We start from the raw sequence: 11,534 nt of genomic DNA, 5'->3' as shown, positions 1-11,534 counted from the left end.
TCAACTGAAGCGACTTAGCACAGCACTCAGCAATAGTGTTTTGTCTCCAAATTGGCAAAAGTCTCCCCATTCTTAGTTCAGTTTGGTTTTTCAGCCAAGCCACAAGGAAGAGATTACAGTAGAAACTCTGTATTCTGATAATTTTCCAAAGCAACTCCCCTTGGACACTGATGGAGGTAGAGCTTTTATGAAGAGATGGGTATATCTTATCAGATCCATTAGTGACCTAGTGAATAGAATAGTGAAGTCGCTCAGTCATGTCCGATTCTTTGTGACCCTGTGGACTGTAGCCTACTAGGCTTCTCCGTCCATGGGATTCTCCAGGCAAGAATACTGGAGTGGGTTACCATTTCCTTCTCCAGGGGATCTTTCTGAACCAGGGATTGAACCTGAGTCTCCTGCATTGGAAGCAGATGCTTTAACCTCTGAGCCACCAGGGAAGCCCCTATTAGTGGCCTAGAGGGGACAGTTTGGGCAGGTCAGAGCATATATAGCCAGGAGCTCCCGGCAACCTCTGCATGCTAAGAACCCAATTGTTTCTGAGCACTTTGGACCCTTGAAAGAACCATGAAGTGGCTTGGGCTCCTTGGGCTGGTGGCCCTCTCAGAGTGCATAGTCATGTTAGTATGGGGAGTATAAGTAGCATCATCTTTTTCTCTGGGATTTTTTTCCTCTTTCTCTTATTCTTTTACCCATCAAGGTTTAAAGAGAATGTAATCATTCCCTGACAGTCTTACAGTTCAAATTTCACTTATTGATAAGAACCTTGCCATTGGCAGCTGGGGCCCAAGGTTTTTGGGGTAGGCTTGCAGAATTGCACAACTCTGGGGGTGCAGTCACATCATGACATATGTGGAAATGGCACTCCTTGGAATTGCTCAGTGCACAACCTGTGCGACTGGAGGTATGGTCCTGTGGAATAGCATTTCTCTTGCATTTGTTTCTAGCTCTTCTTGTTTCCCTTTCTCCATTTCTGTGTATATGTGTCTGTATCATCATCTCCGTGTCTATCTCTCCATCTCTCTGGATGTCTCTGTGCATGGAGAACTCTCTGATTTCTTTTTTCTATTCTAATTCTTCCTTACTTCTCTAGCTTCTTAATTTCCCTAATTTATTTCCCATCTCCTGGCTTCCTCTCCTACTCCTCTCTTCTGCTTGAGCCCCAGAGAAAGATCTTCTACTTCTGATCTTTAAATTCTGATCTCTAAATAGCAGTGTGACCACAGCCAAGTCACAAACTCCTTGCATTTCAAATTCCTCCCTTGTAAAAAAGAGGATGATAAACCCACTTCTACCTTATTCCCTGTATTTCTTTGAGAAAGATACAGTAGGATGGCCACAGCTATGGTAAGTCACTGTTGAGACTTCATATATATCAAGAATATTACATCCCTCATTTCACTTAATAACCAAACATTCTATATTGGTGGGGTAGAGATTATTGCATTCTACCTTTTACCACTGGGGAAACTGAAGCTTCAATTGTTCATAAAAATGGAAAATACACTGCCATTACAATACCACGCATGACAGTCATAGTATAACAGACACCTGACTGCTGCCCCTTCTTTGCTTCCATTTCCCCATGCTTGGTGAAAGAATCCTGCTAACAAAGATGAAGACCATGCAAGACACTGTCCCAGAAAAAAAAGTGCTGAAAGATCTCCTGGAGAAACACGCTTACAGACTGTCCCACAATTCCACCAATGACCCAAATCCACTTCTCACCCCCTGAAAAACTTGCAGGATGTATTTGGGGAGGATGGTGCTCCACAGCGCCCCCTGGTGCTCTGGTCTAGCACTGAGGTTCACCTGGACTTTTCAGGTGGGATGTTTGGGGCTTCTGCAGGAGGCAGAGACAGTGGGGAACAGGGACCCCATTCCCAGAAGAAAAGACATTCTCATCCTCAAATCTTGGTCTGTGTTTACTGGGACAAGCAATGACCAGGTGGAGGTAAACATCCATTTCTGTGTCAAAGTTGTGGCATTAGTTTCAAGGAGACTGTTATTTCTGAACCAAGTGATCCATTGAGTTACAAATGAAGGGTGAGCCATGTCTGATCAAAAGCAAAGCTAACCGCAAATCAACTATGAAACCCCGGGCAGAGGAAGTTCAGCCTTTGCAGATCCAAGAATGACACCATTAAAAAAAAAAAAAGATACTGAACCATGGTGCTAGTGGAGACATAAGAGATGCAGGTTTGATCCCTGGGTTGGGAAGATATCCTGGGCATGGCAACCCACTCCAGTATTTTTTCCTGAAGAATTTCATGGACAGAGAAGCCTGGCAGGCCATGGTCCATAGAGTTGCAAGGAGTTGGACTTGACTGAATCACCTTAGCACGCATATAGCATGTGATATATAAAAGTCTAATGCTATAGCTATTGATTTGAAAAATGTCTCCTATCTTCTTCCAGAATATGCAGGTCACCCTGAGACATAGGCAAAGAGTAGATAGATGTCAAATGAAAGGGCCACCTGCACAGTATTGACAGGATATGGTCTCAGTTTAGAGAAAGTGACCCAGGGGGACCTCCAGGAGGACCACCTGGACAAGGCTGTGTTCATGCTGAACATGAGGAGGAGGCTGGAGTGTTTCTCAAATGAATGCACTAGTCTGAGCAGAGGCTGTGAGATGGGGGACAGGTGGAGGGGGTGGAGGGTTGGAAAGTGATTTTACAAGACATGGGAAACCCAGCAGGAGGCAGTACTCCAGGAATCAGAGGTGGCCAGGCAATGAGGTCTGCCCTAACCACCAACCTCCGGCCCCTGTAGTTCACCTACCTTGGAAAAATCACCATTGGAATACCTCCTCAAGAGTTTTGAGTCGTCTTTGACACTGGCTCATCTGACACGTGAGTGGCCTCCATCTACTGTGATGGTCTAGGTTGCTGTAAGTACCACCCCAGCCCCGACCATCCCAGACTCCCCATCCCACCTCCTTCTCCATCCTTGGCACCTGACACACTCATCTCTTTTGTCTCCAGCTGCACTATTTCACTTCAACCCGAATGCATCCAATACCTTCCACCCCTCAAACCAGTCTATCAACCTCATCTACGGCTTTGTGTGGATGACGGGAGTTCTTGGCTATGACACCGTTTGGGTAAGTTAGAAACAAGGAGCTGAGTCAGGACAGGCTTTGAGAGTGACTACTGCTCACAAAACAGACACAGGACCAGATGGCAAAGCCCTTCCTTCTGAAAGTCCATTAGTGACTGGCTGTCTGCCCCTCAGACCTGTCCCTGGAGAAATAGCACCTCTGTTGACACACAACCTCCCAGAAAGGCCAACGCAGAGAGTGGATTAGGGTGTGGACTTGCAGCTCCTTTGCCCATAAGCAGCTCAAGGTTCATTTTGCTGGAAGCAGGGAGAAAAGGGGAGAAGCACCCACATTTATTCTTAGACTATGCCGGGCACATTCATGGTAATAACTTATTTAATCCTACAACAATCCCACATAGCAGGTACTGTGATTAGCTCCATGATACAGGCAGGTAAGAAAACTGAAGTTCAGAGAGCAAGGACCTTGCCAAAGTCACACATCTGGTAAGCAATGGAGCTGGGCTGGCCAGTCAGGCCAGTCAAGCAGGTGTGGAGTGTTTCAAGAGAGGATAAAACTGATCTGGGGCCACTGGGGGCAGTTCAGGGCTTCAGTTATCCACACAGGGAAATAGGGAGCCACATATGCGGGTGGGGCCTGATAAATGGGTTCTCACTCTGGGGGACCATTGAGAGTCTAGTAAAAACTATGGCCTGTCTCCCCCAAAGTACCTGACTATTTTCCCTCTCTATCTCTCAGTCACTCACTCTCTATCTCTCTCCCTCACACACATACACATTCACACACACACACACAAAGGCCCAAACCTCTCCAAAAGTATGTTTCCCAGGCAGAGTTTTCGTAAGAATGGTGCCTGTATACAAGAACATTGTATAATGGGCTTCTGTCTTCTGGGGCAGATACAAAACCCACAATACATTACAATGAATGAATTCTGTCCATTTCTGTCATCAGATCACAGTGATGCCAAAGAGAAGGCTACCCTTGTCTCTATACATTTTGTCCTCAGGTGGGAACCACTGGGTCCTGTCCTGAGTCTTTGGTTGCCCCATCTGTACAGAAGGCATGAGGCCAATTTGACTCACACAGATGGTGTTTACAGGAGTAGTTGGTGTTAGTTAAAATCCACATCCCCACACCAATGGAACCCGAATTCCTGTCCCAGCTTGGTCTAAGAGTCTGAAGTCAATGCAGGACATAGTCAGGCCTCAGTTCTTCTCTGCAGTATTAATGGCATCTCCTCCCAGTTTCACTTTCCAAGCCTTTACATAGGAACGCTCTCCTCTCCCACAGATCGGGAACCTTGTCATCGTGAACCAGACATTTGGCCTGAGCAAGGTGTACAACAGACCCGTGGAATCCCAACCTGTTGATGGCGTCCTGGGCTTGGGCTACCCTAACTTAGCTATCAAAGGAAGCGCCCCCATCTTAGACAACCTGAAGAAACAAGGAGTCATTTCTGAGCCTCTCTTTGCCTTCTACTTGAGCACATAAGTCTGAGCTGGACAAGCCATGTCTCCAAGTTAACTGTAAGATTCTTTCAGCTGCAAGAAAAGTTATAGACAACCTGATCCAGAATATTCCTGAGAGATAGTCTATGCAAGGAGAAATGCTGCCCTAGGGACCCACCTGGCCCCATCACTTGTTTTTGCCAAGAAAATTTTTTTGGAACACAGCTATGCTCGTGGGCTCAAGGGGAGCAGTTTGGTCCAGAAGGGCTCAGGGAAGAGGAAGAGCAATAGGAGGTGTCAGGAAATGGGTTGGAGAAACAGGTAACTCGGTTTGCTGGTGGATTTGATATGGAAGATAGATGAAAGATGGTGAGAATGTTCCCTTCAACTAACAGTTCACCAGGAGCCCAGGACCAGTGACAGAATTTTCATGGAGTCAGTGCAAAATAAACATGTGGGACCCCTTGTTCAAAACATACTAGGAATCTCAAGGCAGGGAGAGCAAAGGTGGGGCCCTGCTGAGTGCAGGGCTTCATAGACAGCATAGGTCACAGGCAGGTGAAGCCAAACCTAGTTGACCCTGAACCCGAGTCCTTACCACCCTGGGGCCTTGGTCTTTCTGAAAAATGACAGGCAAAACAAGGAGGGGTGCTAGACCCCTCCAGCATGGTTCCTCTGAGGGTATCTGTAAGAACTCAGGCCACTGGAGGGGACCAGGCCCTCTTCAGAAGGCTGGTGGTCAAAGCCAAGTTGCTCAGATTCCAACCTCTTCAGTGGCACTCATTAGATGGTGACAGACCTGAGTCAGGTACTCAATCCCTCTGAGCCTCGATTTCTGCATCTGTAAATGGGGACCACAGTAGTGCCTCTGATGGCTGGGTAAGCACAGCCCTCAAATAGTTCCTGGTGTTACTGTCCTCATGGTGCTCCCCTCTTTCCTTCTCTCGACAGCCAGAAAGAGAACGGCAGCGTGGTGATGTTTGGCGGGGTGGACCACTCCCACCACAAGGGAGAGCTCAACTGGATACCAGTGTCATGAGCCGGCTTCTGGCAGATAGCCATGGAGCGGTAAGCCTCTCCCTCTGAGGACCACCCCAAGTGATGCTCCCACATGTGCACAAGGACACAGGCAGACACACACAAGTGCACGCACAGACACAGTCACACACAGACATACACACCCAGAAAGACACATAAAAACACATATGGAAACACATTTAAATACACACATGTAAACACACAGAGGCACACAGATAAACACAAACAGACACACACACACACAGAGGGAGACGTATAGACACACCCACAAACAAGCAAACACAGATACGGAGACCATCCATGGGTTTAAAATCACCCCAGGCCTCCTGACCAGGCCTCTGGCCAGGGTTCTGAAAGGGTCCAGACAGGCCTGTGCAGCTGGGGGAGGCGGGAGGGGAGCACCTGCTGTGCTATGAGGTGGGGAGCAGGGTTTAGGACCCTATACTGTGATGAAAAGTTGATCAGGGAGAATCTCACTAGTCTGAACAGGGTTGTGTTAAGATGTCCAAATGACCAGGGCTACCTGGGAGGGCGGTACTTCTTAGCACACAGAACTGCCACTTGAAAAACAGAGCAAGTCCTAGACAAACTGAGAAACCTGGCCTCCTCAGAAAGAAGCTCCACAGCAGTGGAGACAGGTTGGTTTCAGTGGGGAGAGGCTGTGACAGAGAGAATCAGGAAGCTGGGATCCAGGTGTGGCCTGAGAACAATGGGCAATAATCAATGGCATTCTGTGTGATACCCTCAGACACAGCTGATGTGCCCTTTTGCATCCCATGAGCTAACTTGGGCATCCTCTAACCACAGCCTCAGTCTGAGCCAGGTGGGGTGTTGCTAGGAGACAACATCTCCTGGGGAGCCTGTATCTCCCCCACCCCCTCTCTGAACATCTGCTTCCCCAGAGAACCTCCATCTTCTCTGTGTGGGTTGAACTATTAATGGTCAACACCAGATACAGGTTTTTGACTGTTCCTCATTCGTTTCTTAATTCATTCATTCAAAAAAAAAAAATGCGGGGGAAGGGGCGGCAGGCGCCATGTCGGGCCACGAAGGTGGCAAGAAGAAGCCCCTGAAGCAGCCCAAGAAGCAAGCCAAGGAGATGGACGAGATAAGGCATTCAAGCAGAAGCAGAAGGAGGAGCAGAAGAAACTTGAGGAGCTAAAAGCAAAGGCCGCGGGGAAAGGCCCCCTGGCCACTGGTGGAATTAAGAAATCTGGCAAAAAGTAAGCTGTTCCTTGTGCCTGAGGCAATGATGACCCTTAGTTCCATTCCTGATTAAACACCTGGATTCCCTGCCGTAATATCTGTTGCCACCTATAGCTAGAATGAAGTGTTGTCTTGGAACCTATTGTACATTTAAGAATAAACTTTTGTAAGAAAAAAAAAAGTAAAAAAAAAAAAATGCATCGTGCATCTGCTGTGCTCTGAGAGGCACTGGGGTCAAACTTGCCCTCTCATCTAGTAAAGCAGTCATACATGAAACAAGTCACATACATAGTGAATTACCACTTTGTTACTTGCTAGATACAAGGAAGGGTCTACAGAGAGTGAGCAAGACAGGAACCTGATCTAGTCTGGTGGGAAGATTCCCTGACAAAGTGACAATTAAGCCTAAACCTGGAAGATGAGGACAAATTAACGCAACAAAGGGTATGGTCGTTGTGTGGGAAGGGCAATGGTACATGCCCAGGCCCTGAGGCATGAAAGACCTTGGTGCATCAAGAAGTGCAAGGAAGTCAAAGAAGGTGACATGATCAGAGCAAAGGAAAACAGACTCAGGGAGAGAGCTGAAGCCCTGACTATCCAGGAGACATTCAGGGAGGCAGCAGTTGTAGGGGAGGCTACATAGTGACCCTGGTGCCCGCTTTGTCCCACTGTCTCCCAGCATCTCCAGGAATGGGACGGTGATTGGTTGTTCCTGTGGACGTCAGGCCATTGTGGACACCGGGACGACGATGCTGATTGGCCCAAGTAACATGGTCGCCAAAATCTGGAGGTTCATTCACCCCAGGCTCAGTGGGAAACCCGAGGTGAAGGGTCATGCCACAGGGTTCCTCTCTGGCTCTCCACACCCCAAAGATCAGCTGAAGCCAATCTCTCTCCCTATTCCTCTAACAGATTCAGGTTCCATGTGATGTCATCAGTAAGTTGCCTCCTATCATCTTCACCATCAATGGAATTGACTACCCTGTGCTTACATCCAGAAGGTGAGGGGCCAATCCTGGGGGCTGGTTCTCAGATGTGGAACTTGCAGGAACCCCTGGGCTGCTGCTGGGAGGAGGGCAGCCTCTGCAGGCCAAGCCACGCCATTGCAGATGCTGCTGAGCCCCTGTGGTTTGGCCACTGCCTCCCACAAAATCATCCACTTGAACATAATGGACAGTCGGGGACATCCATCCTCCTGATATAAATGTGGAGACACTACCCCATCCAGGCCTGGCGAGGGGCACAAGGAGAGGGGAACACTAAGGGCCTCTGCCCTCAGAGACCTCCAGTGCAACCAGAACCCTCAGATGCATGAACAAGGAAAGTCAGCTCTAGCAATCCCTGAAATAGGACATGTGACAAAGGCAGGGGAGTGACTGAGGACAGTCCCAGTGTGCTGTCCCACCCTAGTCTCCCTTTCCTTCTCAAAAGTGTCCTGGTTTAGATGATAAATTATATAGTTACCCCGGTCCTTGCTACAACTTCCCCTTGCTAAGCCCCAGGGCCTCCTCTTGAGTTGGGGTACCAACCCCTCTGTGGGGAGGTTGGATGCTAAGGTGCATAAAGCATGCACAGTGACTGCTCAGCCCCGGCACAGGGAGGAGGCTTCACGTCAGCTCCCTGCGGGAGTTCAGAGCAGGCTAATGGGCCAAAGAAGGCTTTGAGGAAGAGAGGGCATTTCAGGAATTCTAAAGCCCCAGCATCATGGAGGCATGAGGAGGCCCACTTGGGTACAGGCAAATCTACATTGATTCCATGCAAATGCACCCTCCCCTTGAGGGATCTGCAAAGGAGTGCTGGGTCAGATTAGTGGGTGCGGGCTACACCAGGGGAGTACCATAGTAAGTCATCCAGCCCAGCCTGGAGTGGCCAGGGCGGGTTCCTAGAGGCCTGAGCACGGTACAAAGAACCAGGTGTGGGCACTGCTATTGAAAATGGAGAGCCAACAATGACCTCCTCTGAGGCACCGGTGTAGCTCTGCCCAGTGTGATGTGGCAGCCTGGATGGGAGGGCATTTGGGAGGAGAATGGATATCTGCATGTGTATGGCTGAGTCCCTTTTGCTGTCCACCGGAAACTATCACAGTATTGTTAATCGACTATACTGCCATACAGAATAAAAATTTTAAAAAGAAAACACAGGTTATGGGGAAGGGGGAAAAGAACAGGCATTCTCTCCAGAGAAGACAAAGAGCAGGGGTGGGAAGGAACGAAGCAGTAGAGTATGAGGGGAATTACCAGCCATTTTTGTTCTTTTTTTTTTTTTTCTCACAAATTTTATTGATTTACAAAATATAGTTGATTTACAATGTTATGTTAATTTTTTATGCAGCAAATTCACTCAGTTACATGTATATATTTACATTTTTTCCATATTCTTATCCACTATGGTTTATCATAGGATACTGAATATAGCTCCTTGTGCTATACAGTAATACTTTGTTGTTTATCCATCCTCTGTATATTAGTTTGCATTTGTTGATCCAAAGCCCCAATTCTCCCCTCCTTCTGTCCCTTCCCTTATGAAAACCACTCTACCTGAGCCCTCTTGTTCTGGGATGGGCCCCCATTTCTGCACCTGCAGAGAGCTGTGGAAAGACCCACTTGATTCTCAACAAAGGAGGGAAATAAAAGCAAGAAACTGCCAGCTCTGGATGTCGAAGGCAGTGACAGGTAAGGGCTCAGGCTGACTGGTGTGTATTTCTGCCTCCCCCAGATTTATGAGAACCTCTGCATTAGCAGCTTTGCAGGAGGCTCAGAAGGCTTTAAAGGGCCAGAGACCTGGGTCCCTGGGTGATGTCTTCCTGAGGTTGTATTTCTCTATTTTTGATCGGAAAAAACAACAGGATTGGCCTGGCTCCTGCAGTGTAAATGCTGGGCTGCTTCAGGAGTCAATCAGGCCCACTCCAAACACACACTCACACCTAGGGCACTCTGGCCCAAGGGAGTAGGTGATGAAACTGTGTTTGTTGCTCTGCAAAATCCTATTCTCAGTTAAAAGTAAAGGATTTCATCTCAATGGGGCTGATATGAATGGATACCTCTCTTTAGGGTCGAGGAGGTGCATCATAACCAGGAACAATCTAGAATCAAGTCTCAACCACAAGTGAAAGGAGCCCAATTACAACTGGCTTCAAGGAAAGAGGAGACTTATTGGAAGGACCCTGGGGATCTGGGACACAGGAACCAGAGTAAATCCAAAGATCGGTGATTGGATCCAAGAAATCAGAAGCCATCAAGCTCACTCTTTCTCTCCCTCGTTCTTTCCATTCTTTCATCTTTGATAATCTAAGCCGGAAAACTTTTTTCCCTCAGACTACTACACCTAGTGAGGGAGTCTGAAGGTGCCTACCACAGGGTTCTGTATCCATAAAGTATCTAACCCAGAAGGAAAGAAGTTCTGAAAAATCTGGTTACCACAGAGGTCTCTGATTGGTCCACCTCAGGTCATATATCCAGGCTGGACCAACCAGCCTGGCAGGGCAAGTGGTACTATGGCTTTACTTGATCACGTGGCCCTGTCCCGCCCCCATTGCCTCACCCCCTCACCCCACGTTGGGTAGAGAGGAGAAAGACATTATTTGGGGACTTATGCTTTCGGTTTGCACTTTGGCTCCTCAGCTCTTTGCCTGTGTGACCTTGATCATGTCCCATAACCTCAGTTTCCTCATCCAGAAAATGGGTGTCGTGATGAATCCCCACCTGGGGATTGCATGTGTGCCTGGGATTGGCAAGTGGCCTGGGTGAGCAGGCCAAATATTAATTATTCTGCCTCCTGGGGGACAATCTGATGATTTCAGGGGACTCCTGACACCCACGGGGCTTAGTACTGAGTCAAGCAAATAACTGCTACTTCTGAACCATAACAGGGAATTCTGACTGAGCCGGGGCTTCTGTTTTCCTGGTTCCACAAGGAGCTAAAGCATAGGCTGATTACTCCCCTCCTCATCCTTACCAGCCAACCTGTCCTTGCCAACTACTTCAAGCCTGAAATCACACTGCAAAGAGAATTGCAAAGGCCTTTGGTTTCTTCTCAGTTTCCCACATCTCCTAGGGTAGCATAAGAAGCTGTTACCATAGCAGCCTGCACAGTTCAATCTCTGAGTGTTATATGGAACTGGACCCATTTCTCCCCTTGTGACAAAAACATCTGCGGTTGTCTTAGAAATCTTTCTAAGCTTTCTGTTTAATGAGGAAATATATGTTGACCTGATCAAGTTTCTCTTCCCAGGATAATTCCAGCCACACAGTCAAGTACCCAGACATTCAGTTGCCTAACTTCCCACAGATCAGATCAGATCAGATCAGGCACTCAGTCGTGTCCGACTCTTTGCGACCCCATGAATCGCAGCACACCAGGCCTCCCTGTCCATCACCAACTCCTGGAGTTCACTCAGACTCACGTCCATCAAGTCAGTGGTGCCTCATCCTCTGTCATCCCCTTCTCCTCTTGCCCCCAGTCCCTCCCAGCATCAGAGTCTTTTCCAATGAGTCAACTCTTCGCATCAGGTGGCCAAAGTACTGGAGTTTCAGCTTCAGCATCATTCCTTCCAAAGAAATCCTAGGGCTGATCTCCTTCAGAATGGACTGGTTGGATCTCCTTGCAGTCCAAGAGACTCTCAAGAGTCTTCTCCAACACCACAGTTCCCACAGCATATGCCAAAAGCAAACCACCCATCATGCACTTCTCACTTGGCCCAAAGCACTATCGAATTGACCTGCCTAAACAATCCCAAAAGTTGGCATGTGTGCCCCAGAAAAGAGCCTTTCTTAGG

The 11,534-nt window shown here is 48.1% G+C and overlaps 2 pseudogenes; both read left to right on the top strand.

Annotated features, from left to right (window-relative positions):
* Nucleotides 1-567: 567 nt before the first annotated feature.
* LOC102282141 (pregnancy-associated glycoprotein 2-like) lies at nt 568-9,630 on the top strand (annotated as a pseudogene).
* LOC138984773 (translation machinery-associated protein 7-like) lies at nt 6,591-6,956 on the top strand (annotated as a pseudogene).
* Nucleotides 9,631-11,534: the final 1,904 nt, after the last annotated feature.

Source organism: Bos mutus, chromosome 22 (assembly GCF_027580195.1).
Source record: "Bos mutus isolate GX-2022 chromosome 22, NWIPB_WYAK_1.1, whole genome shotgun sequence".
Taxonomy (NCBI): Eukaryota; Metazoa; Chordata; class Mammalia; order Artiodactyla; family Bovidae; genus Bos; species Bos mutus.
This window is presented reverse-complemented; position numbering and strand designations above follow the sequence as displayed.